At 43.4% G+C, this 24,389-nt stretch overlaps 4 non-coding genes and 94 pseudogenes across 4 annotated transcripts; all 98 read left to right on the forward strand.

Moving 5' to 3' along the window:
* Nucleotides 1–82: 82 nt before the first annotated feature.
* On the forward strand, nucleotides 83–202 carry LOC146744127 (5S ribosomal RNA; annotated as a pseudogene).
* A 96-nt stretch (nucleotides 203–298) lies between these two features.
* On the forward strand, nucleotides 299–418 carry LOC146744128 (5S ribosomal RNA; annotated as a pseudogene).
* Nucleotides 419–514: 96 nt separating this feature from the next.
* LOC146744129 (5S ribosomal RNA) lies at nucleotides 515–634 on the forward strand (annotated as a pseudogene).
* Nucleotides 635–731: 97 nt separating this feature from the next.
* LOC146744130 (5S ribosomal RNA) lies at nucleotides 732–851 on the forward strand (annotated as a pseudogene).
* Nucleotides 852–947: 96 nt separating this feature from the next.
* LOC146744131 (5S ribosomal RNA) lies at nucleotides 948–1,067 on the forward strand (annotated as a pseudogene).
* Nucleotides 1,068–1,163: 96 nt separating this feature from the next.
* Nucleotides 1,164–1,283, forward strand: LOC146744132 (5S ribosomal RNA; annotated as a pseudogene).
* A 94-nt stretch (nucleotides 1,284–1,377) lies between these two features.
* Nucleotides 1,378–1,497, forward strand: LOC146744133 (5S ribosomal RNA; annotated as a pseudogene).
* Nucleotides 1,498–1,593: 96 nt separating this feature from the next.
* LOC146744134 (5S ribosomal RNA) lies at nucleotides 1,594–1,713 on the forward strand (annotated as a pseudogene).
* Nucleotides 1,714–1,809: 96 nt separating this feature from the next.
* Nucleotides 1,810–1,929, forward strand: LOC146744135 (5S ribosomal RNA; annotated as a pseudogene).
* A 98-nt stretch (nucleotides 1,930–2,027) lies between these two features.
* Nucleotides 2,028–2,147, forward strand: LOC146744136 (5S ribosomal RNA). Its single transcript, XR_014929651.1, has one exon. It is a non-coding gene; the product is annotated as a 5S ribosomal RNA (ribosomal RNA).
* A 96-nt stretch (nucleotides 2,148–2,243) lies between these two features.
* On the forward strand, nucleotides 2,244–2,363 carry LOC146744137 (5S ribosomal RNA; annotated as a pseudogene).
* A 95-nt stretch (nucleotides 2,364–2,458) lies between these two features.
* On the forward strand, nucleotides 2,459–2,578 carry LOC146744138 (5S ribosomal RNA; annotated as a pseudogene).
* A 95-nt stretch (nucleotides 2,579–2,673) lies between these two features.
* On the forward strand, nucleotides 2,674–2,793 carry LOC146744139 (5S ribosomal RNA; annotated as a pseudogene).
* A 96-nt stretch (nucleotides 2,794–2,889) lies between these two features.
* Nucleotides 2,890–3,009, forward strand: LOC146744140 (5S ribosomal RNA; annotated as a pseudogene).
* Nucleotides 3,010–3,321: 312 nt separating this feature from the next.
* Nucleotides 3,322–3,441, forward strand: LOC146744141 (5S ribosomal RNA; annotated as a pseudogene).
* A 96-nt stretch (nucleotides 3,442–3,537) lies between these two features.
* Nucleotides 3,538–3,657, forward strand: LOC146744142 (5S ribosomal RNA; annotated as a pseudogene).
* A 96-nt stretch (nucleotides 3,658–3,753) lies between these two features.
* LOC146744143 (5S ribosomal RNA) lies at nucleotides 3,754–3,873 on the forward strand (annotated as a pseudogene).
* A 95-nt stretch (nucleotides 3,874–3,968) lies between these two features.
* On the forward strand, nucleotides 3,969–4,088 carry LOC146744144 (5S ribosomal RNA; annotated as a pseudogene).
* A 95-nt stretch (nucleotides 4,089–4,183) lies between these two features.
* Nucleotides 4,184–4,303, forward strand: LOC146744145 (5S ribosomal RNA; annotated as a pseudogene).
* Nucleotides 4,304–4,399: 96 nt separating this feature from the next.
* LOC146744146 (5S ribosomal RNA) lies at nucleotides 4,400–4,519 on the forward strand (annotated as a pseudogene).
* Nucleotides 4,520–4,615: 96 nt separating this feature from the next.
* LOC146744147 (5S ribosomal RNA) lies at nucleotides 4,616–4,735 on the forward strand (annotated as a pseudogene).
* A 304-nt stretch (nucleotides 4,736–5,039) lies between these two features.
* Nucleotides 5,040–5,159, forward strand: LOC146744148 (5S ribosomal RNA; annotated as a pseudogene).
* A 96-nt stretch (nucleotides 5,160–5,255) lies between these two features.
* Nucleotides 5,256–5,375, forward strand: LOC146744149 (5S ribosomal RNA; annotated as a pseudogene).
* A 96-nt stretch (nucleotides 5,376–5,471) lies between these two features.
* Nucleotides 5,472–5,591, forward strand: LOC146744150 (5S ribosomal RNA; annotated as a pseudogene).
* Nucleotides 5,592–5,687: 96 nt separating this feature from the next.
* LOC146744151 (5S ribosomal RNA) lies at nucleotides 5,688–5,807 on the forward strand (annotated as a pseudogene).
* A 96-nt stretch (nucleotides 5,808–5,903) lies between these two features.
* On the forward strand, nucleotides 5,904–6,023 carry LOC146744152 (5S ribosomal RNA; annotated as a pseudogene).
* A 96-nt stretch (nucleotides 6,024–6,119) lies between these two features.
* LOC146744153 (5S ribosomal RNA) lies at nucleotides 6,120–6,239 on the forward strand (annotated as a pseudogene).
* A 96-nt stretch (nucleotides 6,240–6,335) lies between these two features.
* Nucleotides 6,336–6,455, forward strand: LOC146744154 (5S ribosomal RNA; annotated as a pseudogene).
* Nucleotides 6,456–6,766: 311 nt separating this feature from the next.
* Nucleotides 6,767–6,886, forward strand: LOC146744155 (5S ribosomal RNA; annotated as a pseudogene).
* A 311-nt stretch (nucleotides 6,887–7,197) lies between these two features.
* On the forward strand, nucleotides 7,198–7,317 carry LOC146744156 (5S ribosomal RNA; annotated as a pseudogene).
* A 96-nt stretch (nucleotides 7,318–7,413) lies between these two features.
* Nucleotides 7,414–7,533, forward strand: LOC146744157 (5S ribosomal RNA; annotated as a pseudogene).
* Nucleotides 7,534–7,629: 96 nt separating this feature from the next.
* LOC146744158 (5S ribosomal RNA) lies at nucleotides 7,630–7,749 on the forward strand (annotated as a pseudogene).
* A 96-nt stretch (nucleotides 7,750–7,845) lies between these two features.
* Nucleotides 7,846–7,965, forward strand: LOC146744159 (5S ribosomal RNA; annotated as a pseudogene).
* A 528-nt stretch (nucleotides 7,966–8,493) lies between these two features.
* On the forward strand, nucleotides 8,494–8,613 carry LOC146744160 (5S ribosomal RNA; annotated as a pseudogene).
* A 266-nt stretch (nucleotides 8,614–8,879) lies between these two features.
* LOC146744161 (5S ribosomal RNA) lies at nucleotides 8,880–8,999 on the forward strand (annotated as a pseudogene).
* A 95-nt stretch (nucleotides 9,000–9,094) lies between these two features.
* Nucleotides 9,095–9,214, forward strand: LOC146744162 (5S ribosomal RNA; annotated as a pseudogene).
* A 311-nt stretch (nucleotides 9,215–9,525) lies between these two features.
* LOC146744163 (5S ribosomal RNA) lies at nucleotides 9,526–9,645 on the forward strand (annotated as a pseudogene).
* A 96-nt stretch (nucleotides 9,646–9,741) lies between these two features.
* On the forward strand, nucleotides 9,742–9,861 carry LOC146744164 (5S ribosomal RNA; annotated as a pseudogene).
* A 96-nt stretch (nucleotides 9,862–9,957) lies between these two features.
* Nucleotides 9,958–10,077, forward strand: LOC146744165 (5S ribosomal RNA; annotated as a pseudogene).
* A 310-nt stretch (nucleotides 10,078–10,387) lies between these two features.
* Nucleotides 10,388–10,507, forward strand: LOC146744166 (5S ribosomal RNA; annotated as a pseudogene).
* A 312-nt stretch (nucleotides 10,508–10,819) lies between these two features.
* LOC146744167 (5S ribosomal RNA) lies at nucleotides 10,820–10,939 on the forward strand (annotated as a pseudogene).
* A 311-nt stretch (nucleotides 10,940–11,250) lies between these two features.
* On the forward strand, nucleotides 11,251–11,370 carry LOC146744168 (5S ribosomal RNA; annotated as a pseudogene).
* A 97-nt stretch (nucleotides 11,371–11,467) lies between these two features.
* On the forward strand, nucleotides 11,468–11,587 carry LOC146744169 (5S ribosomal RNA; annotated as a pseudogene).
* Nucleotides 11,588–11,683: 96 nt separating this feature from the next.
* LOC146744170 (5S ribosomal RNA) lies at nucleotides 11,684–11,803 on the forward strand (annotated as a pseudogene).
* A 97-nt stretch (nucleotides 11,804–11,900) lies between these two features.
* LOC146744171 (5S ribosomal RNA) lies at nucleotides 11,901–12,020 on the forward strand (annotated as a pseudogene).
* Nucleotides 12,021–12,331: 311 nt separating this feature from the next.
* Nucleotides 12,332–12,451, forward strand: LOC146744172 (5S ribosomal RNA; annotated as a pseudogene).
* A 96-nt stretch (nucleotides 12,452–12,547) lies between these two features.
* On the forward strand, nucleotides 12,548–12,667 carry LOC146744173 (5S ribosomal RNA; annotated as a pseudogene).
* A 96-nt stretch (nucleotides 12,668–12,763) lies between these two features.
* LOC146744174 (5S ribosomal RNA) lies at nucleotides 12,764–12,882 on the forward strand (annotated as a pseudogene).
* A 97-nt stretch (nucleotides 12,883–12,979) lies between these two features.
* Nucleotides 12,980–13,099, forward strand: LOC146744175 (5S ribosomal RNA; annotated as a pseudogene).
* Nucleotides 13,100–13,196: 97 nt separating this feature from the next.
* LOC146744176 (5S ribosomal RNA) lies at nucleotides 13,197–13,316 on the forward strand (annotated as a pseudogene).
* A 96-nt stretch (nucleotides 13,317–13,412) lies between these two features.
* Nucleotides 13,413–13,532, forward strand: LOC146744177 (5S ribosomal RNA; annotated as a pseudogene).
* A 96-nt stretch (nucleotides 13,533–13,628) lies between these two features.
* On the forward strand, nucleotides 13,629–13,748 carry LOC146744178 (5S ribosomal RNA; annotated as a pseudogene).
* A 96-nt stretch (nucleotides 13,749–13,844) lies between these two features.
* LOC146744179 (5S ribosomal RNA) lies at nucleotides 13,845–13,964 on the forward strand (annotated as a pseudogene).
* A 96-nt stretch (nucleotides 13,965–14,060) lies between these two features.
* Nucleotides 14,061–14,180, forward strand: LOC146744180 (5S ribosomal RNA; annotated as a pseudogene).
* Nucleotides 14,181–14,276: 96 nt separating this feature from the next.
* On the forward strand, nucleotides 14,277–14,396 carry LOC146744181 (5S ribosomal RNA; annotated as a pseudogene).
* Nucleotides 14,397–14,493: 97 nt separating this feature from the next.
* LOC146744182 (5S ribosomal RNA) lies at nucleotides 14,494–14,613 on the forward strand (annotated as a pseudogene).
* Nucleotides 14,614–14,709: 96 nt separating this feature from the next.
* Nucleotides 14,710–14,829, forward strand: LOC146744183 (5S ribosomal RNA; annotated as a pseudogene).
* Nucleotides 14,830–15,142: 313 nt separating this feature from the next.
* Nucleotides 15,143–15,261, forward strand: LOC146744184 (5S ribosomal RNA; annotated as a pseudogene).
* Nucleotides 15,262–15,357: 96 nt separating this feature from the next.
* Nucleotides 15,358–15,477, forward strand: LOC146744185 (5S ribosomal RNA; annotated as a pseudogene).
* A 95-nt stretch (nucleotides 15,478–15,572) lies between these two features.
* LOC146744186 (5S ribosomal RNA) lies at nucleotides 15,573–15,692 on the forward strand (annotated as a pseudogene).
* A 96-nt stretch (nucleotides 15,693–15,788) lies between these two features.
* LOC146744187 (5S ribosomal RNA) lies at nucleotides 15,789–15,908 on the forward strand (annotated as a pseudogene).
* Nucleotides 15,909–16,003: 95 nt separating this feature from the next.
* Nucleotides 16,004–16,123, forward strand: LOC146744188 (5S ribosomal RNA; annotated as a pseudogene).
* Nucleotides 16,124–16,219: 96 nt separating this feature from the next.
* On the forward strand, nucleotides 16,220–16,339 carry LOC146744189 (5S ribosomal RNA; annotated as a pseudogene).
* Nucleotides 16,340–16,435: 96 nt separating this feature from the next.
* Nucleotides 16,436–16,554, forward strand: LOC146744190 (5S ribosomal RNA; annotated as a pseudogene).
* Nucleotides 16,555–16,650: 96 nt separating this feature from the next.
* LOC146744191 (5S ribosomal RNA) lies at nucleotides 16,651–16,770 on the forward strand (annotated as a pseudogene).
* Nucleotides 16,771–16,866: 96 nt separating this feature from the next.
* On the forward strand, nucleotides 16,867–16,986 carry LOC146744192 (5S ribosomal RNA; annotated as a pseudogene).
* Nucleotides 16,987–17,082: 96 nt separating this feature from the next.
* LOC146744193 (5S ribosomal RNA) lies at nucleotides 17,083–17,202 on the forward strand (annotated as a pseudogene).
* A 96-nt stretch (nucleotides 17,203–17,298) lies between these two features.
* Nucleotides 17,299–17,418, forward strand: LOC146744194 (5S ribosomal RNA; annotated as a pseudogene).
* Nucleotides 17,419–17,513: 95 nt separating this feature from the next.
* Nucleotides 17,514–17,633, forward strand: LOC146744195 (5S ribosomal RNA; annotated as a pseudogene).
* A 96-nt stretch (nucleotides 17,634–17,729) lies between these two features.
* On the forward strand, nucleotides 17,730–17,849 carry LOC146744196 (5S ribosomal RNA; annotated as a pseudogene).
* Nucleotides 17,850–17,946: 97 nt separating this feature from the next.
* Nucleotides 17,947–18,066, forward strand: LOC146744197 (5S ribosomal RNA; annotated as a pseudogene).
* A 96-nt stretch (nucleotides 18,067–18,162) lies between these two features.
* On the forward strand, nucleotides 18,163–18,282 carry LOC146744198 (5S ribosomal RNA; annotated as a pseudogene).
* Nucleotides 18,283–18,593: 311 nt separating this feature from the next.
* LOC146744199 (5S ribosomal RNA) lies at nucleotides 18,594–18,713 on the forward strand. Its single transcript, XR_014929656.1, has one exon. It is a non-coding gene; the product is annotated as a 5S ribosomal RNA (ribosomal RNA).
* A 96-nt stretch (nucleotides 18,714–18,809) lies between these two features.
* On the forward strand, nucleotides 18,810–18,929 carry LOC146744200 (5S ribosomal RNA; annotated as a pseudogene).
* A 311-nt stretch (nucleotides 18,930–19,240) lies between these two features.
* Nucleotides 19,241–19,360, forward strand: LOC146744201 (5S ribosomal RNA; annotated as a pseudogene).
* A 95-nt stretch (nucleotides 19,361–19,455) lies between these two features.
* Nucleotides 19,456–19,575, forward strand: LOC146744202 (5S ribosomal RNA; annotated as a pseudogene).
* Nucleotides 19,576–19,671: 96 nt separating this feature from the next.
* Nucleotides 19,672–19,791, forward strand: LOC146744203 (5S ribosomal RNA; annotated as a pseudogene).
* A 95-nt stretch (nucleotides 19,792–19,886) lies between these two features.
* On the forward strand, nucleotides 19,887–20,006 carry LOC146744204 (5S ribosomal RNA; annotated as a pseudogene).
* A 96-nt stretch (nucleotides 20,007–20,102) lies between these two features.
* LOC146744205 (5S ribosomal RNA) lies at nucleotides 20,103–20,222 on the forward strand (annotated as a pseudogene).
* Nucleotides 20,223–20,318: 96 nt separating this feature from the next.
* On the forward strand, nucleotides 20,319–20,437 carry LOC146744206 (5S ribosomal RNA; annotated as a pseudogene).
* A 96-nt stretch (nucleotides 20,438–20,533) lies between these two features.
* LOC146744207 (5S ribosomal RNA) lies at nucleotides 20,534–20,653 on the forward strand (annotated as a pseudogene).
* Nucleotides 20,654–20,749: 96 nt separating this feature from the next.
* LOC146744208 (5S ribosomal RNA) lies at nucleotides 20,750–20,869 on the forward strand (annotated as a pseudogene).
* Nucleotides 20,870–20,965: 96 nt separating this feature from the next.
* Nucleotides 20,966–21,085, forward strand: LOC146744209 (5S ribosomal RNA; annotated as a pseudogene).
* A 96-nt stretch (nucleotides 21,086–21,181) lies between these two features.
* On the forward strand, nucleotides 21,182–21,301 carry LOC146744210 (5S ribosomal RNA; annotated as a pseudogene).
* Nucleotides 21,302–21,396: 95 nt separating this feature from the next.
* On the forward strand, nucleotides 21,397–21,516 carry LOC146744211 (5S ribosomal RNA; annotated as a pseudogene).
* Nucleotides 21,517–21,612: 96 nt separating this feature from the next.
* Nucleotides 21,613–21,732, forward strand: LOC146744212 (5S ribosomal RNA; annotated as a pseudogene).
* A 97-nt stretch (nucleotides 21,733–21,829) lies between these two features.
* Nucleotides 21,830–21,949, forward strand: LOC146744213 (5S ribosomal RNA; annotated as a pseudogene).
* A 96-nt stretch (nucleotides 21,950–22,045) lies between these two features.
* LOC146744214 (5S ribosomal RNA) lies at nucleotides 22,046–22,165 on the forward strand (annotated as a pseudogene).
* Nucleotides 22,166–22,260: 95 nt separating this feature from the next.
* Nucleotides 22,261–22,380, forward strand: LOC146744215 (5S ribosomal RNA; annotated as a pseudogene).
* Nucleotides 22,381–22,478: 98 nt separating this feature from the next.
* LOC146744216 (5S ribosomal RNA) lies at nucleotides 22,479–22,598 on the forward strand (annotated as a pseudogene).
* A 97-nt stretch (nucleotides 22,599–22,695) lies between these two features.
* Nucleotides 22,696–22,815, forward strand: LOC146744217 (5S ribosomal RNA). Its single transcript, XR_014929660.1, has one exon. It is a non-coding gene; the product is annotated as a 5S ribosomal RNA (ribosomal RNA).
* Nucleotides 22,816–22,910: 95 nt separating this feature from the next.
* On the forward strand, nucleotides 22,911–23,030 carry LOC146744218 (5S ribosomal RNA; annotated as a pseudogene).
* Nucleotides 23,031–23,126: 96 nt separating this feature from the next.
* Nucleotides 23,127–23,246, forward strand: LOC146744219 (5S ribosomal RNA; annotated as a pseudogene).
* Nucleotides 23,247–23,343: 97 nt separating this feature from the next.
* On the forward strand, nucleotides 23,344–23,463 carry LOC146744220 (5S ribosomal RNA). The gene has a single exon (XR_014929661.1). It is a non-coding gene; the product is annotated as a 5S ribosomal RNA (ribosomal RNA).
* Nucleotides 23,464–23,558: 95 nt separating this feature from the next.
* LOC146744221 (5S ribosomal RNA) lies at nucleotides 23,559–23,678 on the forward strand (annotated as a pseudogene).
* Nucleotides 23,679–23,774: 96 nt separating this feature from the next.
* LOC146744222 (5S ribosomal RNA) lies at nucleotides 23,775–23,894 on the forward strand (annotated as a pseudogene).
* A 97-nt stretch (nucleotides 23,895–23,991) lies between these two features.
* On the forward strand, nucleotides 23,992–24,110 carry LOC146744223 (5S ribosomal RNA; annotated as a pseudogene).
* A 97-nt stretch (nucleotides 24,111–24,207) lies between these two features.
* On the forward strand, nucleotides 24,208–24,327 carry LOC146744224 (5S ribosomal RNA; annotated as a pseudogene).
* Nucleotides 24,328–24,389: the final 62 nt, after the last annotated feature.

Consider the following 24,389-nt stretch of genomic DNA (forward strand, 5'->3'; position numbering starts at 1 on the left):
TTCCACCGTACATGCTATCTTTTTCCCGTGAATTTTTGTCTAGCTGAAGCATTAATTGAAATCCAATTCCGACAAATAATCAGCCTACTGCCAAACCATTGCAGAATACACCAGTTCTCGTCCGATCACTGAAGCTAAGCCGCATCGGGCGTGGTTAGTACTTGCACGGGAGACCGGCTGGGAATACCTCGTGCAGTAGGCTCATCAACATTTTTATTCCACATTACATGCTAACTTTTTCCCATGATTTTTTGCCTAGACGAAGCATTAAATGACATACAATTAGGATGAATATTCAGCCTACTGCCAAACCATTGCAGAATACACCAGTTCTCGTCCGATCACTGAAGTTAAGCTGCATCGGGCGTGGTCAGTACTTGGATGTGAGACAGGCTGGGAATACCACGTGCAGTACGCTCATCAACATTATAATTCCACCGTACATACCAACTTTTTCCCGGGATTTGTTGCCTAGCCGAAGTATTAAATTACATCCAATTCCGACGAATATTCAGTCTACTGCCAAACCATTGCAGAATACACCAGTTCTCGTCCGATCACTGAAGTTAATCTGCATCGGGCATGGTTAGTAATTGAATGGGAGACCGGCTGGGAATACCACGTGCAGTAGGCTTATCAATACTTTTATTCCACCTGTACATACCAACTTTTTCCCGTGATTTTTTGCCTAGCCGAAGCATTAATTGAAATCCAATTCCGACAAATATTCAGCCTACTGCCAAACCATTGCAGAATACACCAGTTCTCGTCCGATCACTGAAGCTAAGCCGCATCGGGCGTGGTTAGTACTTGCACGAGAGACCGGCGGGGAATACCTCGTGCAGTAGGCTCATCAACATTTTTATTCCACATTACATGCTAACTTTTTCCAATGATTTTTTGCCTAGACGAAGCATTAAATGACATACAATTCGGTCGAATATTCAGCCTACTGCCTAACCATTGCAGAATACACCAGTTCTCGTCCGATCACTGAAGTTAAGCTGCATCGGGCGTGGTTAGTACTTGCATGGGAGACCGGCTGGGAATACCACGTGCAGTAGGCTGATGAACATTTTTAGTCCACATTACATACTAACTTTTTCCCTTGATTTTTTGCCTAGACGAAGCATTAAATGACATCCAATTGCGACGAATATTCAGCCTACTGCCAAACCAATGCAGAATACACAAGTTCTCGTCTGATCATTGAAGTTAATCTGCATAGGGCATGGTTAGTACTTGCATGGGAGACCGGCTGGGAATACCACGTGCAGTAGGCTTATCAACATTTTTATTCCACCGTACATACCATATTTCCCGGGATTTGTTGCCTAGCCGAAGTAAAAAATTACATCCAATTCCGACGAATATTCAGCCTACTGCCAAATCATTGCAGAATACACCAGTTCTCGTCCGATCACTGAAGTTAAGCTGCATCGGGCGTGGTTAGTACTTGCGTGGGTGATCGGCTGGGAATACCACATGCTGTAGGCTCATCAACATTTTTATTCTCCCGTACATACTAACTTTTTTCCGCGATTTTTTGTCTAGCCGAAGCAATAAATGACCTCCAATTGCAAAGAATATTCAGCCTACAGCCAAACCAATGCAGAATACACCTGTTCTCGTCCGATCACTGAAGTTAATCTGCATTGGGCGTGGTTAATACTTGCATGGGAGACCGGCTGGGAATACCACGTGCAGTAGGCTCATCAACATTTTTATTCCACATTACGTACTAACATTTTCCCATGTTTTTTTGCCTAGCCGAAGCAATAAATGACATCCAATTGCAACGAATATTCAGCCTACTGCCAAACCAATGCAGAATACACCAGTTCACGTCTGATTACTGAAGTTAAGCTGCATCGGGCGTGGTTTGTACTTGCAAGGGAGACCGACTGGGAATACCACGTGCATTAGGCTCATCAACATTTTTATTCTCCCGTACATACTAACTTTTTCGCGGGATTTTTTGCATAGCCGAAGCATTTTAAACGACATCCAATTCCGACAAATATTCAGCCTACTGCCAAACCATTGCAGAATACACCAGTTCTCGTCCGATCACTGAAGTTAAGCTGCATCGGGCGTGGTTAGTACTTGCATGGGAGACCGGCTGGGAATACCACGTGCAGTAGGCTCATCAACATTTTTATTCCACATTACATACTAACATTTTCCCATAATTTTTTACCTAGCCGAAGCAATAAATGACCTCCAATTGCAAAGAATATTCAGCATACAGCCAAACCAATGCAGAATACACCAGTTCTCGTCATATCACTGAAGATAATCTGCATTGGGCGTGGTTAGTACTTGCATGGGAGACCGGCTGGGAATACCACGTGCAGTAGGCTCATCGACATTTTTATTCCACATTACATACTAACATTTTCCCATGTTTTTTGCCTAGCCGAAGCAATAAATGACATCCAATTGCAACGAATATTCAGCCTACTGTCAAACCAATGCAGAATACACCAGTTCTCGTCCGATCACTGAAGTTAAGCTGCATCGGGCGTGGTTAGTACTTGCATGGGAGACCGGCTGGGAATACCATGTGCAGTAGGCTCATCAACATTTTTATTCCACATTACATACTAACTTTTACCTATGATTTTTTCCTAGCCGTAGGATTAAATGACATCCAATTCCGATGTATATTCAGCCTACTGCCAAACCATTGCAGAATACACCAGTTGTCGTCCGATCACTGAAGTTAAGCTGCATAGGGCGTGGTTAGTACTTGCATGGTAGAACGGCTGGGAATACCACGTGCAGTAGGCTCATCAATATTTTTATTCCACCGTACATACTAACTTTTTCCCGGGATTTTTTGCCTAGCCGAAGCATTAAACGACATCCAATTCCGACGAATATTCAGCCTACTGCCAACCCATTGCAGAATACACCAGTTCTCGTCCGATCACTGAAGTTAAGTTGCATCGGGCGTGGTTTGTACTTGCATGGGAGACCGGCTGGGAATACCACGTGCAGTAGGCTCATCAATATTTTTATTCCACATTACATACTAACATTTTCCCATGATTTTTTGCCTAAATGAAGCATTAAATGACATACAATACGGACGAATATTCAGCCTACAGCCAAACCATTGCAGAACACACTAGTTCTCGTCATATCAATGAAGTTAAGCTACATCGGGCGTGGTGAGTACTTGCATGGTAGACCGGCTGGGAATACCACGTGCAGTAGGCTCATCAACATTTTTATTCCACATTACATACTAACTTTTTCCTATGATTTTTTGCCGAACCATAGCATTAAATGACATTCAATTCCGACGAATATTCAGCCTACTGCCAAACCATTGCAGAATACACCAGTTCTCGTCCGATCACTGCAGTTAACCTGCATCGGGCGTGGTTAGTACTTGCATGGGAGACCGGCTGGGAATACCACGCGCAGTTGGCTGATGAACATTTTTATTCCACCGTACATACTAACTATTTTCCATGATTTTTTGCCTAGCCAAAGCATTAAATGGCATACAATTGCAACGAACATTCAGCATACTGCCAAACCAATGCAGAATACACCAGTTCTCATCCGATCACTGAAGTTAATCTGCATTGGGCGTGGTTAGTACTTGCATGGGAGACCGGCTGGGAATACCGCATGCAGTAGGCTCATCAACATTTTTATTCCACCGCACATACTAACTTTTTCGAGGGATTTTTTGCATAGCCGAAGCATTAAACGACATCCAATTCCGACGAATATTCAGCCTACTGGCAACTCATTGCAGAATACACCAGTTCTTGTCCGATCACTGAAGTTAAGCTGCATCGGGCGTGGTTAGTACTTGCATGGGAGACCGGCTGGGAATACCATGTGCAGTAGGCTCATCAACATTTTTATTCCACATTACATACTAACTTTTACCTTTGATTTTTTCCTAGCCGTAGGATTAAATGACATCCAATTCCGATGTATATTTAGCCTACTGCCAAACCATTGCAGAATACATCAGTTCTCGTCCGATCACTGAATTTAAGCTGCATCGGGCGTGGTTAGTACTTGCATGGGAGACCGGCTGAGAATACCATGTGCAGTAGGCTCACCAACATTTTTATTCCACCGTACATACTAACTTTTTTCCATGATTTTTCCCTAGCCGTAGGATTAAATGACATCCAATTCCGATGAATATTCAGCCTACTGCCAAACCATTGCAGAATACACCAGTTCTCGTCCGATCACTGAAGTTAATCTGCATCGGGCGTGGTTAGTACTTGCATGGGAGACCGGCTGAGAATACCATGTGCAGTAGGCTCACCACCATTTTTATTCCACCGTACATACTAACTTTTTTCCATGATTTTTTGCCTAGCCGAAGCATTAAATGACATCCAATTGCGACGAATATTCAGCCTACTGCCAAACCATTGCAGAAGACACCAGTTGTCGTCCGATCACTGAAGTTAAGCTGCATAGGGCGTGGTTAGTACTTGCATGGTAGAACGGCTGGGAATACCACGTGCAGTAGGCTCATCAATATTTTTATTCCACCGTACATACTAACTTTTTCCCGGGATTTTTTGCCTAGCCGAAGCATTAAACGACATCCAATTACGACGAATATTCAGCCTACTGCCAACCCATTGCAGAATACACCAGTTCTCGTCCGATCACTGAAGTTAAGTTGCATCGGGCGTGGTTTGTACTTGCATGGGAGACCGGCTAGGAATACCACGTGCAGTAGGCTCATCAACATTTTTATTCCACATTACATACTAACATTTTCCCATGATTTTTTGCCTAAATGAAGCATTAAATGACATACAATACGGACGAATATTCAGCCTACAGCCAAACCATTGCAGAACACACTAGTTCTCGTCATATCAATGAAGTTAAGCTACATCGGGCGTAGTGAGTACTTGCATGGCTGGGAATACCACGTGCAGTAGGCTCATCAACATTTTTATTCCACATTACATACTAACTTTTTCCTATGATTTTTTGCCGAACCATAGCATTAAATGACATTCAATTCCGACGAATATTCAGCCTACTGCCAAACCATTGCAGAATACACCAGTTCTCGTCCGATCACTGCAGTTAACCTGCATCGGGCGTGGTTAGTACTTGCATGGGAGACCGGCTGGGAATACCACGTGCAGTTGGCTGATGAACATTTTTATTCCACCGTACATACTAAATATTTTCCATGATTTTTTGCCTAGCCAAAGCATTAAATGGCATACAATTGCAACGAACATTCAGCATACTGCCAAACCAATGCAGAATACACCAGTTCTCATCCGATCACTGAAGTTAATCTGCATTGGGCGTGGTTAGTACTTGCATGGGAGATCGGCTGGGAATACCACGTGCAGTAGGCTCATCAACATTTTAATTCCACATTCCATACTAACATTTTCCCATAATTGTTTACCTAGCCGAAGCAATAAATGACATCCAATTGCAAATAATATTCAGCCTGCAGCCAAACCAATGCAGAATACACCAGTTCTCGTCTGATCACTGAAGTTAATCTGCATCGGGCATGGTTAGTACTTGCATGGGAGACTGGCTGGGAATACCACGTGCAGTAGGCTCATCAACATTTTTATTCCACATTACATACTAACATTTTCCCATGTTTTTTTGCCTAGCCGAAGCAATAAATGACATCCAATTGCAACGAAAATTCAGCCTACTGCCAAACCAATGTAGAATACACCAGTTCACGTCCAATTACAGAAGTTAAGCTGCATCGGGCGTGGTTAGTACTTGCATGGGAGACTGGCTGGGAATACCATGTGCAGTAGGCTCATCAACATTTTTATTCCACCGTACATACTAACTTTTTTCCGGGATTTTTTGCCAAGCCGAAGTATTAAATTAAATCCAATTCTGACGAATACTCAGCCTACTGTCAAACTATTGCAGAATACACCAGTTCTCGTCCGGTCACTGAAGTTAAGCTGCATCGGGCGTGGTTAGTACTTGCATGGGAGACCGGCTGGGAATACCACGTGCAGTAGGCTCATCAACATTTTTATTCCACATTACATACTAACTTTTTCCTATGATTTTTTTCCTAGCCATAGCATTAAATGACATCCAATTCCGACGTATATTCAGCCTACTGCCAAACCATTGCAGAATACACCAGTTCTCGTCCGATTACTAAAGTTAAGCTGCATCGGGCGTGGTTAGTACTTGCATGGGAGACCGGCTAACAATACCATGTGCAGTAGGCTCATCAACATTTTTATTCCACCATACATACTAACTTTTTTCCATGATTTTTTGCCTAGCCGAAGCATTAAATGACATCCAATTGCGACGAATATTCAGCCTACTGCCAAACCATTGCCGAATACACCAGTTCTCGTCCGATCACTGAAGTTAAGCTGCATTGGGCGTGGTTAGTACTTGCATGGTATAACGGCTGGGAATACCATGTGCACTAGGCTCATCAACATTTTTATTCCACAGAACATACTAACTTTTTCCCGGGATTTTTTGCCTAGCCGAAGTATTAAATTACATCCAATTCCGACGAATATTCAGCCTACTGACAAACAATTGCAGAACACACCAGTTCTCGTCCGATCACTGAAGTTAAGCCCACCGGACGTGGTAAGTACTTGCATGGGAGACCGGCTGAGAATACCACAAGCAGTAGGCTCATCAACATTTTTATTCCACCGTACATACTAACTTTTTCGCGGGATTTTTTGCATAGCCGACGCATTAAACGACATCCAATTCCGACGAATATTCAGCCTACTGCCAACCCATTGCAGAATACACCAGTTCTCGTTCGATCACTGAAGTTAAGCTGCATCGGGCGTGGTTAGTACTTGCATGGTAGACCGGCTGGGAATACCACGTGCAGTAGGCTCATCAACAGTTTTATTCCACATTACATACTAACTTTTTCCTATGATTTTTTGCCGAGCCATAGCATTAAATGACATTCAATTCCGACGAATATTCAGCCTACTGCCAAACCATTGCACAATACACAAGTTCTCGTCCGATCACTGCAGTTAAGCCCACCGGACGTGGTTAGTACTTGCATGGGAGACCGGCTGAGAATACCACAAGCAGTAGGCTCATCAACATTTTTATTCCACCGTACATACTAACTTTTTCGCGGGATTTTTTGCATAGCCGAAGCATTAAACGACATCCAATTCCGACGAATATTCAGCCTACTGCCAACCCATTGCAGAATACACCAGTTCTCGTCCGATCACTGAAGCTAAGCTGCATCGGGCGTGGGTAGTACTTGCATGGGAGACCGGCTGGGAATACCACGTGCTGTAGGCTCATCAACATTTTTATTCTCCCGTACATACTAACTTTTTTCTGCGATTTTTTGTCTAGCCGAAGCGCTAAACGACATCCAATTTCGACGAATATTCAGCCTACTGCCAAACCATTGCAGAGTACTCCAGTTCTCGTCCGATCACTGAAGCTAAGCTGCATCGGGCGTGGTTAGTACTTGCATGGGAGACCGACTGAGAATAGCACAAGCAGTAGGCTCATCAACATTTTTATTCCACCTTACATACTAACTTTTTCGCGGGATTTTTTGCATAGCCGAAGCATTAAACGACATCCAATTCCGACGAATATTCAGCCTACTGCAAACCCATTGCAGAATACACCAGTTCTCGTCCGATCACTGAAGTTAAGCTGCATCGGGCGTGGTTAGTACTTGCATGGTAGACCGGCGGGGAATACCACGCTCAGTAGGCTCATCATCATTTTTATTCCACCGTACATACTAACTTTTTCGCGGGATTTTTTGCATAGCCGAAGCATTAAACGACATCCAATTCCAACGAATATTCAGCCTACTGCCAACCCAATGTAGAATACACTAGTTCTCGTCCGATCACTGAAGCTAAGCTGCATCGGGCGAGGTTAGTACTTGCATGGGAGACCGGCTGGGAATACCACATGCTGTAGGCTCATCAATATTTTTATTCTCCCGTACATACTAACTTTTTTCCGCGATTTTTTGTCTAGCCGAAGCAATAAATGACCTCCAATTGCAAAGAATATTCACTATACAGCCAAACCAATGCAGAATACACCAGTTCTCGTCCGATCACTGAAGTTAATCTCCATCGGGCGTGGTTAATACTTGCAAGGGAGACCGGCTGGGAATACCACGTCCATTAGGCTCATCAACATTTTTATTCCACCGTACATACTAACTTTTTCCCGGGATTTTTTGCCTAGCCGAAGTATTAAATTACATCCAATTCCTACGAATATTCAACCGAATGACAAACCATTGCAGAATACACCAGTTCTCGTCCGATCACTGAAGTTAAGCTGCATTGGGCGTGGTTAGTACTTGCATGCGAGACCGGCTGAGAATACCATGTGCAGTAGGCTCATCAACATTTTTATTCCACCGTACATACTAACTTTTTTCCATGATTTTTTGCCTAGCCGAAGCATTAAATGACATCCAATTGCGACGAATATTCAGGCTCCTGCCAAACCAATGCAGAGTACACCAGTTCTCGTCCGATCACTGAAGTTAATCTGCCTCGGGCATGGTTAGTACTTGCATGGGAGACCGGCTGGGAATACCACGTGCAGTAGGCTCATCAACATTTTTATTCCACATTACATACTAACATTTTCCTATGATTTTTTTTCTAGCCGTAGTATTAAATGACATCCAATTCCGACGTATATTCAGCCTACTGCCAAACCATTGCAGAATACACCTGTTCTCGTACGATCATTGAAGTTAAGCCCACGTGCAGTAGGCTTATCAACATTATTATTCCACCGTACATACTAACTTTTTTCCATAATTTTTTGCCTAGCCGAAGCATTAAATGACATCCTATTGCAAAGAATATTCAGCCTACAGCCAAACCAATGCAGAATACACCAGTTCTCGTCTGATCACTGAAGTTAATCTGCATCGGACGTGGTTAGTACTTGCATGGGAGACCGGCTGAGAATACCACAAGCAGTAGGCTCATCAACATTTTATTCCACCGTACATACTAACATTTTCGCGGGATTTTTTGCATAGCCGAAGCATTAAACGACATCCAATACCGACGAATATTCAGCCTACTGCCAACCCATTGCAGAATACACCAGTTCTCGTCCGATCACTGAAGCTAAGCTGCATCAGGCGTGGTTAGTACATGCATGGGAGACCGGCTGGGAATACCACGTGCAGTAGGCTCATCGACATTTTTATTCCACATTACATACTAACATTTTCCCATGATTTTTTGCCTTGCCGAAGTATTAAATTACATCCAATTCCGACGAATATTCAGCCTACTGACAAACCATTGCAGAATACACCAGTTCTCGTCCGATCACTGAAGTTAAGCCCACCGGACATGGATAGTACTTGCATGGGAGACCGGCTGAGAATACCACAAGCAGTAGGCTCATCATCATTTTTATTCCACCGTACATACTAAATTTTTCGCGGGATTTGTTGCATAGCCGAAGCATTAAACGACATCCAATTCCGACGAATATTCAGCCTACTGCCAACCCATTGCAGAATACACTAGTTCTCGTCCGATCACTGAAGCTAAGCTGCATCGGGCGTGGTTAGTACTTGCATGGGAGACCGGCTGGGAATACCACGTGCTGTAGGCTCATCAACATTTTTATTCTCCCGTACATACTAACATTTTTCCGCGATTTTTTGTCTAGCCGAAGCGCTAAACGACATCCAATTTCGACAAATATTCAGCCTACTGCCAAACCATTGCAGAGTACACCAGTTCTCGTCCGATCACTGAAGCAAAGCTGCATCGCGCGTGGTTAGTACTTGCATGGAAGACCGGATGGGAATACCACGTGCAGTTGGCTGTTGAACATTTTTATTCCACCATACATACTAACTATTTTCCATGAATTTTTGCCTAGCCGAAGCAATAAATGACCTCCAATTGCAAAGAATATTCAGCCTACAGCCAAACCAATGCAGAATACACCAGTTCTCGTCTGATCACTGAAGTTAATCTGCATCAGGCGTGGTTAGTACTTGCATGGGAGACCTGCTGGGAATACCACGTGCAGTAGGCTCATCAACATTTTTATTCCACATTACATACTTACATTTTCCCATGTTTTTTTGCCTAGTCGAAGCAATAAATGACATCCAATTGCAACAAATATTCAGCCTACTGCCAAACCAATGCAGAATACACCAGTTCTTGTCCGATCACTGAAGTTAAGCCCACCGGACGTGGTTAGTACTTGCATGGGAGACCGGCTGAGAATACCACAAGCAGTAGGCTCATCAACATTTTATTCCACCGTACATACTAACATTTTCGCGGGATTTTTTGCATAGCCGAAGCATTAAACGACATCCAATTCCGACGAATATTCAGCCTACTGCCAACCCATTGCAGAATACACCAGTTCTCGTCCGATCACTGAAGCTAAGCTGCATCGGGCGTGTTTAGTACTTCCATGGGAGACCGGCTGGGAATACCACGTGCAGTAGGCTCATCGACATTTTTATTCCACCGTACATACTAACTTTTTCCCGAAATTTGTTGCCTAGCCGAAGTATTAAATTACATTCAATTCCGACGAATATTCAGCCTACTGCCAAAACATTGCAGAACACACCAGTTTTTGTCATATCAATGAAGTTAAGCTGCATCGGGCGTGGTTAGTACTTGCATGGTAGACCGGCTGGGAATACCACGTGCAGTAGGCTCATCAACATTTTTATTCCACCGTACATACTAACTCTTTCCCGAGATTTGTTGCCTAGCCGAAGTATTAAATTACATTCAATTCCGACGAATATTCAGCCTACTGCCAAACCATTGCAGAATACACCAGTTCACATCCGATCACTGAAGTTAAGCTGCATTGGGCGTGGTTAGTACTTGCATGGCAGACCGGCTGTGAATACCACTTGCAGTAGGCTCATCAACATTTTTATTCCACCGTACATACTAACTTTTTCCCGGGATTTTTTGCCTTGCCGAAGTATTAAATTACATCCAATTCCTACGAATATTCAGCCTACTGACAAACCATTGCAGAATACACCAGATCTCGTCCGATCACTGAAGTTAAGCCCACCGGACGTGGTTAGTACTTGCATGGGAGACCGGCTGAGAATACCACAAGCAGTAGGCTCATCATCATTTTTATTCCACCGTACATACTAACTTTTTCGCGGGATTTGTTGCATAGCCGAAGCATTAAACGACATCCAATTCCGACAAATATTCAGCCTACTGCCAACCCATTGCAGAATACACTAGTTCTCGTCCGATCACTGAAGCTAAGCTGCATCGGGAGTGGTTAGTACTTGCATGGGAGACCGGCTGGGAATACCACGTGCTGTAGGCTCATCAACATTTTTTTTCTCCCGTACATACTAAATTTTTTTCCGCGATTTTTTGTATAGCCGAAGCGCTAAACGACATCCAATTTCGACGAATATTCAGCCTACAGCCAAACCAATGCAGAATACACCAGTTCTCGTCTGATCACTGAAGTTAATCTGCATCGGGCGTGGTTAGTACTTGCATGGGAGACCGGCTGGGAATACCACGTGCAGTAGGCTCATCAACATTTTTATTCCACATTACATACTTACATTTTCCCATGTTTTTTTGCCTAGCCGAAGCAATAAATGACATCCAATTGCAACGAATATTCAGCCTACTGCCAAACCAATGCAAAATACACCAGTTCACGTCTGATTACTGAAGTTAAGCTGCATCGGGCGCGGTTAGTACTTGCAAGGGAGACCGGCTGGGAATACCACGTGCATTAGGCTCATCAACTTTTTTATTCCACCGTACATACTAACTTTTTCCCGGGATTTTTTTGCCTAGCCGAAGTATTAAATTACATCCAATTCCGACGAATATTCAACCGACTGACAAACCATTGCAGAATACACCAGTTCTCGTCCGATCACTGAAGTTATGCTGCATTGGGCGTGGTTAGTACTTGCATGGGAGACCGGCTGAGAATACCATGTGCAGTAGGCTTATCAACATTTTTATTCCACCGTACATACTAACTTTTTTCCATGATTTTTTGCCTAGCCGAAGCATTAAATGACATCCAATTGCGACGAATATTCAGCCTACTGACAAACCATTGCAGAATACACCAGTTCTCGTCTGATCACTGAAGTTAATCCCACCGGACGTGGTTAGTACTTGCATGGGAGACCGGCTGAGAATACCACAATCAGTAGGCTCATCAACATTTTTATTCCACCGTACATACTAACTTTTTCGCCGGATTTTTTGCATAGCCGAAGCATTAAACGACATCCAATTCCGACGAATATTCAGCCTACTGCCAACCCATTGCAGAATACACCAGTTCTCGTCCGATCACTGAAGCTAAGCTGCATCGGGTGTGGTTAGTACTTGCATGGGAGACCGGCTGGGAATACCACGTGCAGTAGGCTCATCAACATTTTTATTCCACATTACATACTAACATTTTCCCATGATTTTTTGCCTAGACGAAGCATTAAATGACATACAATACGGATGAATATTCAGCCTACTGCCATACCATTGCAGAACACACCAGTTCTTGTCATATCAATGAAGTTAAGCTGCATCGGGCGTGGTTAGTACTTGCATGGTAGACCGGCTGGGAATACCACGTGCAGTAGGCTCATCAACATTTTTATTCCACATTACATACTAACTTTTTCCTATGATTTTTTGCCGAGCCGTAGCATTAAATTAAATCCAATTCCGACCAATATTCAGCCTACTGACAAACCATTGCAGAATACACCAGTTCTCGTCCGATCACTGAAGTTAAGCCCACCGGACGTGGTTAGTACTTGCATGGGTGACCGGCTGGGAATACCACGTGCAGTAGGCTCATCAACATTTTTATTCCACATTACATACTAACATTTTCCCTTATTTTTTTTACCTAGCCGAAGCAATAAATGACCTCCAATTGCAAAGAATAATCAGCCTACTTCCAAACCATTGCAGAATACTCCAGTTCTCGTCCGATCACTGAAGTTAATCTGCATCGGGCATGGTTAGTACTTGCATGGGAGACTGGCTGGGAATACCCCGTGCAGTAGGATTTTCAACATTTTTATTCCACATTACATACTAACATTTTCCCATGTTTTTTTTTCCTAGCCGAAGCAATAAATTACATCCAATTGCAAGGAATATTCAGCCTACTGCCAAACCAATGCAGAATACACCAGTTCACGTCCGATCACTGAAGTTAAGCTGCATCGGGCGTGGTTAGTACTTGCATGGGAGACCGGCTGGGAATACCACGTGCATTAGGCTCATCAACAATTTTATTCCACCGTACATACTAAATTTTTCCCGGGATTTTTTGCCTAGCCGAAGCATTAAATGACATCCAATTATGACGAATATTCAGCCTACTGCCAACCCATTGCAGAATACACCATTTCTCGTCCGTTCACTGAAGTTAAGCTGCATCGGGCGTGGTTAGTACTTGCATGGGAGACCTGCTGGGAATACCACGTGCAGTAGGCTCATCAACATTTTTATTCCACCGTACATACTAATTTTTTCCCGGAATTTTTTGCCAAGCCGAAGTATTAAATTAAATTCAATTCCGACCAATATTCAGCCTACTGCCAAACCATTGCAGAATACACCAGTTCTCGACCGATCACTGAAGTTTAGCTGCATCAGGCGAGGTTAGTACTTGCATGGGAGACCGGCTGGGAATACCATGTGCAGTAGGCTTATCAACATTTTTATTCCACCATACATACTAACTTTTTTCCATGATTTTTTGCCTAGCCGAAGCATTAAATGACATCCAATTGCGACGAATATTCAGCCTACTGCCAAACCAATGCAGAATACACCAGTTCTCGTACGATCACTGAAGTTAATCTGCATCGGGCATGTTTAGTACTTGCATGGGAGACCGGCTGGGAATACCGCGTGCAGTAGGCTAATCAACATTATTATTCCACCGTACATACAAACTTTTTCCCGGGATTTGTTGCCTAGCCGAAGTATTAAATTACATTCAATTCCGACGAATATTCAGCCTACTGCCAAACCACGGCAGAATACACCATTTCTCATCCGATCACTGAAGTTAAGCTGCATCGGGCGTGTTTAGTACTTGCATGGTAGACCGGCTGTGAATACCACGTGCAGTAGGCTCATCAGCATTATTATTCCACCGTACATACTATCTTTTTCCCGGGATTTTTTGAATAGCCGAAGTATTAAATTACATCCAATTCCGACGAATATTCAGCCTACTGACAAAACATTGCAGAATACACCAGTTCTCGTCCGATCACTGAAGTTAAGCTGCATCGGGCGTGGTTAGTACTTGCATGGGTGACCGGCTGGGAATACCACGTGCAGCAGGCTCATCAACATTTTTATTCCACATTACATACAAACATTTTTCCTTATTTTTTTTACCTAGCCGAAGCAATAAATGACCTCCAATTGCAAAGAATATTCAGCCTACTTCCAAACCATTGCAGAATACTCCAGTTCTCGTCCGATCACAGAAGTTAATCTGCATCGGGCATGGTTAGTACTTGCATGGGAGACTGGCTGGGAATACCACGTGCAGTAGGATTTTCAACATTTTTATTCCACATTACATACTAACATTTTCCCATGTTTTTTTGCCTAGCTGAAGCAATACATTACATCCAATTGCAACGAATATTCAGCCTACTGCCAAACCAATGCAGAATACACCAGTTCACGTCCGATCACTGAAGTTAAGCTGCATCGGGCGTGGTTAGTACTTGCAAGGGAGACCGGCTGGGAATACCACGTGCATTAGGCTCATCAACAATTTTATTCCACCGTACATACTAACTTTTTCCCGGGATTTGTTTGCCTAGCCGAAGCATTAAACGACATCCAATTACGACGAATATTCAGCCTACTGCCAACCCATTGCAGAATACACCATTTCTCGTCCGTTCACTGAAGTTAAGCTGCATCGGGCGTGTTTAGTACTTGCATGGTAGACCGGCTGTGAATACCACGTGCAGTTGGCTCATCAACATTTTTATTCCACCGTACATACTAACTTTTTCCCGGGATTTTTTGAATAGCCGAAGTATTAAATTACATCCAATTCCGACGAATATTCAGCCTACTGACAAACCATTGCAGAATACACCAGTTCTCGTCCGATCACTGAAGTTAAGCCCACCGGACGTGGTTAGTACTTGCATGGGTGACCGGTTGGGAATACCACGTGCAGTAGGCTCATCAACATTTTTATTCCACCGTACATACTAACTTTTTCGCGGGATTTTTTGCATAGCCGAAGCATTAAACGACATCCAATTCCGATGAATATTCAGCCTACTGCCAACCCATTGCAGAATACACCAGTTCTCGTCCGATCACTGAAGCTAAGCTGCATCGGGCGTGGTTAGTACTTGCATGGGAGACCGGCTGGGAATACCACGTGCAGTAGGCTCATCAACATTTTTATTCCACATTACATACTAACATTTCCCATGATTTTTTGCCTAGACGAAGCATTAAATGACATACAATACGGGCGAATATTCAGCCTACTGCCAAACCATTGCAGAACACACCAGTTCTCGTCATATCAATGAAGTTAAGCTGCATCGGGCGTGGTTAGTACTTGCATGGTAGACCGGCTGGGAATACCACGTGCAGTAGACCCATCAACATTGTTATTCCACATTACATTCTAACTTTTTCCTATGATTTTTTGCCGAGCCGTAGCATTAAATGACATTCAATTCCGACGAATATTCAGCCTACTGCCAAACCATTGCAGAATACACCAGTTCTCGTCCGATCACTGAAGTTAAGCTGCATCAGGCGAGGTTGGTACTTGCATGGTAGACCGGCTGGGAATACCACGTGCAGTAGGCTCATCAACATTTTTATTCCACCGTACATACTCACTTTTTCCCGGGATTTTTTGCCTACCGAAGGATTAAATTACATCCAATTCCGACGAATATTCAGCCTACTGACAAACCATTGCAGAATACACCAGTTCTCGTCTGATCACTGAAGCTAAGCTGCATCGGGCGTGGTTAGTACTTGCATGGGAGACCGGCTGGGAATACCACATGCAGTAGGCTCATCAACATTTTTATTCGACATTACATACTAACATTTTCCTATGATTTTTTGCCTAGACGAAGCATTAAATGACATACAATACGGACGAATATTCAGCCTACTGCCAAACCATTGCAGAACACTCCAGTTCTCGTCATATCAATGAAGTTAAGCTGCATCGGGCGTGGTTAGTACTTGCATGGTAGACCGGCTGGGAATACCACGTGCAGTAGGCTCATCAACATTTTTATTCCACATTACATGCTAACTTTTTCCTATGATTTTTTGCCGAGCCGTAGCATTAAATTAAATCCAATTCCGACCAATATTCAGCCTACTGACAAACCATTGCAGAATACACCAGTTCTCGTCCGATCACTGAAGTTAAGCCCACCGGACGTGGTTATTACTTGCATGGGTGACCGGCTGGGAATACCACGTGCAGTAGGCTTATCAACATTTTTATTCCACTGTACATACTAATATTTTCCCATGTTTTTTTGCCTAGCCGAAGGAATAAATGACATCCAATTGCAACGAATATTCAGCCTACTGCCAACCCATTGCCGAATACACCAGTTCTCGTCCGATCACTGAAGTTAAGCTGCATCGGGCGTGGTTAGTACTTGCATGGGAGACCGGCTGGGAATACCACGTGCAGTAGGATCATCAACATTTTTATTCCACATTACATACTAACATTTTCCCATGTTTTTTTGCCTAACCGAAGCATTAAACGACATCCAATTCCGACGAATATTCAGCCTACTGCCAACCCATTGCAGAATACACCAGTTCTCCTCCGATCACTGAAGTTAAGCTGCATCGGGCGTGGTTAGTACTTGCATGGGAGACCGACTGGGAATACCACGTGCAGTAGGCTCATCAACATTTTTATTCCACCGTAAATACTAACTTTTTCCTATGATTTTTTTCCTAGCCGTAGCATTAAATGACATCCAATTCTGAAGTATATTCAGCCTACTGCCAAACCATTGCAGAATACACCAGTTCTCGTCCGATCACTGAAGTTAAGCTGCATCGGGCGTGGTTAGTACTTGCATGGGAGACCGGCTGAGAATACCATGTGCAGTAGGCTCATCAACATTTTTATTCCACCGTACATACTAACTTTTTTCCATGCCTTTTTTCCTAGCCGAAGCATTAAATGACATCCAATTGCGACGAATATTCAGCCTACTGCCAAACCAATGCAGAATACACCAGTTCTCGTCCGATCACTGAAGTTAATTTGCATTGGGCATGGTTAGTACTTGCATGGGAGACCGGCTAGGAATACCACGTGCAGTAGGCTTATCACCATTATTACTCCACCGTACATGCAAATTTTTCCCGGGATTTGTTGCCTAGCCAAAGTATTAAATTACGTTCTATTCCGACAAATATTCAGCCTACTGCCAAACCATTGCAGAATACACCAGTTCTTGTCAGATCACTGTAGTTAATCTGCATCGGGCATGTTTAGTACTTGCATGGGAGACCGGCTGGGAATACCACGTGCAGTAGGCTTTTCAAAATTTTTATTCCACCGTACATACTAACATTTTCCCATGTTTTTTTGCCTAGCCGAAGCAATAAATGACATCCAATTGCAACGAATATTCAGCCTACTGCCAACCCATTGCAGAATACACCAGTTCTCGTCCAATCACTGAAGTTAAGCTGCATCGGGCATGGTTAGTACTTGCATGGGAGATCGGCTGGGAATACCACGTGCAGTAGGCTCATCAACATTGTTATTCCACATTACATACTAACATTTTCCCTTATTTTTTTTACCTAGCCGAAGCAATAAATGACCTCCAATTGCAAAGAATATTCAGCCTACAGCCAAACCAATGCAGAATACACCAGTTCCCGTCCGATCACTGAAGTTAATCTGCATCGGGCGTGGTTAGTACTTGCAAGGGAGACCGTCTGGGAATACCACGTGCATTAGGCTCATCAACATTTTTATTCCACCGTACATACTAACTTTTTCCCGGAATTTTTTGCATAGCCGAAGCATTAAACGACATCCAATTCCGACGAATATTCAGCCTACTGCCAACCCATTGCAGAATACACCATTTCTCGTCCGTTCACTGAAGTTAAGCTGCATCGGGCGTGTTTAGTACTTGCATGGTAGACCGGCTGTGAATACCACGTGCAGTAGGCTCATCAACATTTTTATTCCACCGTACATACTAACTTTTTCCCGGGATTTTTTGAATAGCCGAAGTATTAAATTACATCCAATTCCGACGAATATTCAGCCTACTGACAAAACATTGCACAATACACCAGTTCTCGTCCGATCACTGAAGTTAAGCCCACCGGACGTGGTTAGTACTTGCATGGGTGACCGGCTGGGAATACCACGTGCAGTAGGCTCATCAACATTTTTATTCCACCGTACATACTAATTTTTTCCCGGAATTTTTTGCCAAGCCGAAGTATTAAATTAAATTCAATTCCGACCAATATTCAGCCTACTGCCAAACCATTGCAGAATACACCAGTTCTCGTCCGATCACTGAAGTTAAGCTGCATCGGGCGAGGTTAGTACTTGCATGGGAGACCGGTTGGGAATACCACGTGCAGTAGGCTTATCAACATTTTTATTCCACCATACATACTAACTTTTTTCCATGATTTTTTGCCTAGCCGAAGCATTAAATGACATCCAATTGCAACGAATATTCAGCCTACTGCCAAACCAATGCAGAATACACCAGTTCTCGTCCGATCACTGAAGTTAATCTGCATCGGGCATGTTTAGTACTTGCATGGTAGACCGGCTGTGAATACCACGTGCAGTTGGCTCATCAATATTTTTATTCCACCGTACATACTAACTTTTTCCCGGGATTTTTTGAATAGCCGAAGTATTAAATTACATCCAATTCCGACGAATATTCAGCCTACTGACAAACCATTGCAGAATACACCAGTTCTCGTCCGATCACTGAAGTTAAGCCCACCGGACGTGGTTAGTACTTGCATGGGAGACCGGTTGAGAATACCACAAGCAGTAGGCTCATCAACATTTTTATTCCACCGTACATACTAACTTTTTCGCGGGATTTTTTGCATAGCCGAAGCATTAAACGACATCCAATTCCGACGAATATTCAGCCTACTGCCAACCCATTGCAGAATACACCAGTTCTCGTCCGATCACTGAAGCTAAGCTGCATCGGGCGTGGTTAGTACTTGCATGGGAGACCGGCTGGGAATACCACGTGCAGTAGGCTCATCAACATTTTTATTCCACATTACATACTAACATTTCCCATGATTTTTTGCCTAGACGAAGCATTAAATGACATACAATACGGGCGAATATTCAGCCTACTGCCAAACCATTGCAGAACACACCAGTTCTCGTCATATCAATGAAGTTAAGCTGCATCGGGCGTGGTTAGTACTTGCATGGTAGACCGGCTGGGAATACCACGTGCAGTAGACCCATCAACATTGTTATTCCACATTACATTCTAACTTTTTCCTATGATTTTTTGCCGAGCCGTAGCATTAAATGACATTCAATTCCGACGAATATTCAGCCTACTGCCAAACCATTGCAGAATACACCAGTTCTCGTCCGATCACTGAAGTTAAGCTGCATCAGGCGAGGTTGGTACTTGCATGGTAGACCGGCTGGGAATACCACGTGCAGTAGGCTCATCAACATTTTTATTCCACCGTACATACTCACTTTTTCCCGGGATTTTTTGCCTACCGAAGGATTAAATTACATCCAATTCCGACGAATATTCAGCCTACTGACAAACCATTGCAGAATACACCAGTTCTCGTCTGATCACTGAAGCTAAGCTGCATCGGGCGTGGTTAGTACTTGCATGGGAGACCGGCTGGGAATACCACATGCAGTAGGCTCATCAACATTTTTATTCGACATTACATACTAACATTTTCCTATGATTTTTTGCCTAGACGAAGCATTAAATGACATACAATACGGACGAATATTCAGCCTACTGCCAAACCATTGCAGAACACTCCAGTTCTCGTCATATCAATGAAGTTAAGCTGCATCGGGCGTGGTTAGTACTTGCATGGTAGACCGGCTGGGAATACCACGTGCAGTAGGCTCATCAACATTTTTATTCCACATTACATGCTAACTTTTTCCTATGATTTTTTGCCGAGCCGTAGCATTAAATTAAATCCAATTCCGACCAATATTCAGCCTACTGACAAACCATTGCAGAATACACCAGTTCTCGTCCGATCACTGAAGTTAAGCCCACCGGACGTGGTTATTACTTGCATGGGTGACCGGCTGGGAATACCACGTGCAGTAGGCTTATCAACATTTTTATTCCACTGTACATACTAACATTTTCCCATGTTTTTTTGCCTAGCCGAAGGAATAAATGACATCCAATTGCAACGAATATTCAGCCTACTGCCAACCCATTGCCGAATACACCAGTTCTCGTCCGATCACTGAAGTTAAGCTGCATCGGGCGTGGTTAGTACTTGCATGGGAGACCGGCTGGGAATACCACGTGCAGTAGGATCATCAACATTTTTATTCCACATTACATACTAACATTTTCCCATGTTTTTTTGCCTAACCGAAGCATTAAACGACATCCAATTCCGACGAATATTCAGCCTACTGCCAACCCATTGCAGAATACACCAGTTCTCCTCCGATCACTGAAGTTAAGCTGCATCGGGCGTGGTTAGTACTTGCATGGGAGACCGACTGGGAATACCACGTGCAGTAGGCTCATCAACATTTTTATTCCACCGTAAATACTAACTTTTTCCTATGATTTTTTTCCTAGCCGTAGCATTGAATGACATCCAATTCTGAAGTATATTCAGCCTACTGCCAAACCATTGCAGAATACACCAGTTCTCGTCCGATCACTGAAGTTAAGCTGCATCGGGCGTGGTTAGTACTTGCATGGGAGACCGGCTGAGAATACCATGTGCAGTAGGCTCATCAACATTTTTATTCCACCGTACATACTAACTTTTTTCCATGCCTTTTTTCCTAGCCGAAGCATTAAATGACATCCAATTGCGACGAATATTCAGCCTACTGCCAAACCAATGCAGAATACACCAGTTCTCGTCCGATCACTGAAGTTAATTTGCATTGGGCATGGTTAGTACTTGCATGGGAGACCGGCTAGGAATACCACGTGCAGTAGGCTTATCACCATTATTACTCCACCGTACATGCAAATTTTTCCCGGGATTTGTTGCCTAGCCAAAGTATTAAATTACGTTCTATTCCGACAAATATTCAGCCTACTGCCAAACCATTGCAGAATACACCAGTTCTTGTCAGATCACTGTAGTTAATCTGCATCGGGCATGTTTAGTACTTGCATGGGAGACCGGCTGGGAATACCACGTGCAGTAGGCTTTTCAAAATTTTTATTCCACCGTACATACTAACATTTTCCCATGTTTTTTTGCCTAGCCGAAGCAATAAATGACATCCAATTGCAACGAATATTCAGCCTACTGCCAACCCAATGCAGAATACACCAGTTCTCGTCCAATCACTGAAGTTAAGCTGCATCGGGCATGGTTAGTACTTGCATGGGAGATCGGCTGGGAATACCACGTGCAGTAGGCTCATCAACATTGTTATTCCACATTACATACTAACATTTTCCCTTATTTTTTTTACCTAGCCGAAGCAATAAATGACCTCCAATTGCAAAGAATATTCAGCCTACAGCCAAACCAATGCAGAATACACCAGTTCCCGTCCGATCACTGAAGTTAATCTGCATCGGGCGTGGTTAGTACTTGCAAGGGAGACCGTCTGGGAATACCACGTGCATTAGGCTCATCAACATTTTTATTCCACCGTACATACTAACTTTTTCCCGGAATTTTTTGCATAGCCGAAGCATTAAACGACATCCAATTCCGACGAATATTCAGCCTACTGCCAACCCATTGCAGAATACACCAGTTCTCGTCTGATCACTGAAGTTAATCTGCATCGGGCGTGGTTAGTACTTGCATGGGAGACCGACTGGGAATACCGCGTGCAGTAGGCTTATCAACATTTTTATTCCACATTACATACTAACATTTTCCCTTATTTTTTACCTAGCCGAAGCAATAAATGACCTCCAATTGCAAAGAACATTCAGCCTACTGCCAAACCATTGCAGAATACACCAGTTCTCGTCCGATCACTGAAGTTAATCTGCATCGGGCATGGTTAGTACTTGCATGGGAGACTGGCTGGGAATACCATGTGAAGTAGGCTTATCAACATTTTTATTCCACATTACATACTAACATTTTCCCTTACTTTTTTTACCTAGCCGAAGCAATAAATGACCTCCAATTGCAAAGATATATTCAGCCCACAGCCAAACCAATGCAGAATACACCAGTTCCCGTCCGATCACTGAAGTTAATCTGCATCGGGCGTGGTTAGTACTTGCATGGGAGACCGGCTGGGAATACCACGTGCAGTTGGCTCATCAACATTTTTATTCCACATTACATACTAACATTTTCCCATGTTTTTTTTGCCTAGCCGAAGCAATAAATGACATCCAATTGCAACGAATATTCAGCCTACTGCCAAACCAATGCAGAATACACCAGTTCTCGTCCGATCACTGAAGTTAAGCTGCATCGGGCGTGGTTAGTACTTGCATGGGAGACCGACTGGGAATACCGCGTGCAGTAGGCTCATCAACATTTTTATTCCACCGTACATACTCACTTTTTCCCGGGATTTTTTGCCTACCGAAGGATTAAATTACATCCAATTCCGACGAATATTCAGCCTACTGACAAACCATTGCAGAATACACCAGTTCTCGTCTGATCACTGAAGCTAAGCTGCATCGGGCGTGGTTAGTACTTGCATGGGAGACCGGCTGGGAATACCACATGCAGTAGGCTCATCAACATTTTTATTCGACATTACATACTAACATTTTCCTATGATTTTTTGCCTAGACGAAGCATTAAATGACATACAATACGGACGAATATTCAGCCTACTGCCAAACCATTGCAGAATACACCAGTTCTCGTCTGATCACTGAAGCTAAGCTGCATCGGGCGTGGTTAGTACTTGCATGGGAGACCAGCTGGGAATACCACGTGCAGTTGGCTCATCAACATTTTTATTCCACATTACATACTAACATTTTCCCATGTTTTTTTTGCCTAGCCGAAGCAATAAATGACATCCAATTGCAACGAATATTCAGCCTACTGCCAAACCAATGCAGAATACACCAGTTCTCGTCCGATCACTGAAGTTAAGCTGCATCGGGCGTGGTTAGTACTTGCATGGGAGACCGACTGGGAATACCGCGTGCAGTAGGCTCATCAACATTTTTATTCCACCGTACATACTCACTTTTTCCCGGGATTTTTTGCCTACCGAAGGATTAAATTACATCCAATTCCGACGAATATTCAGCCTACTGACAAACCATTGCAGAATACACCAGTTCTCGTCTGATCACTGAAGCTAAGCTGCATCGGGCGTGGTTAGTACTTGCATGGGAGACCGGCTGGGAATACCACATGCAGTAGGCTCATCAACATTTTTATTCGACATTACATACTAACATTTTCCTATGATTTTTTGCCTAGACGAAGCATTAAATGACATACAATACGGACGAATATTCAGCCTACTGCCAAACCATTGCAGAACACTCCAGTTCTCGTCATATCAATGAAGTTAAGCTGCATCGGGCGTGGTTAGTACTTGCATGGTAGACCGGCTGGGAATACCACGTGCAGTAGGCTCATCAACATTTTTATTCCACATTACATGCTAACTTTTTCCTATGATTTTTTTGCCGAGCCGTAGCATTAAATTAAATCCAATTCCGACCAATATTCAGCCTACTGACAAACCATTGCAGAATACACCAGTTCTCGTCCGATCACTGAAGTTAAGCCCACCGGACGTGGTTAGTACTTGCATGGGTGACCGGCTGGGAATACCACGTGCAGTAGGCTCATCAACATTTTTATTCCACATTACATACTAACATTTTCCCTTATTTTTTTTACCTAGCCGAAGCAATAAATGACCTCCAATTGCAAAGAATAATCAGCCTACTTCCAAACCATTGCAGAATACTCCAGTTCTCGTCCAATCACTGAAGTTAATCTGCATCGGGCATGTTTAGTACTTGCATGGGAGACCGGCTGGGAATACCACGTGCAGTAGGCTTTTCAAAATTTTTATTCCACCGTACATACTAACATTTTCCCATGTTTTTTTGCCTAGCCGAA

This window comes from Saccoglossus kowalevskii, chromosome 5, assembly GCF_978046115.1.
Source record: "Saccoglossus kowalevskii chromosome 5, keSacKowa6.1, whole genome shotgun sequence".
Lineage (NCBI taxonomy): Eukaryota > Metazoa > Hemichordata > Enteropneusta > Harrimaniidae > Saccoglossus > Saccoglossus kowalevskii.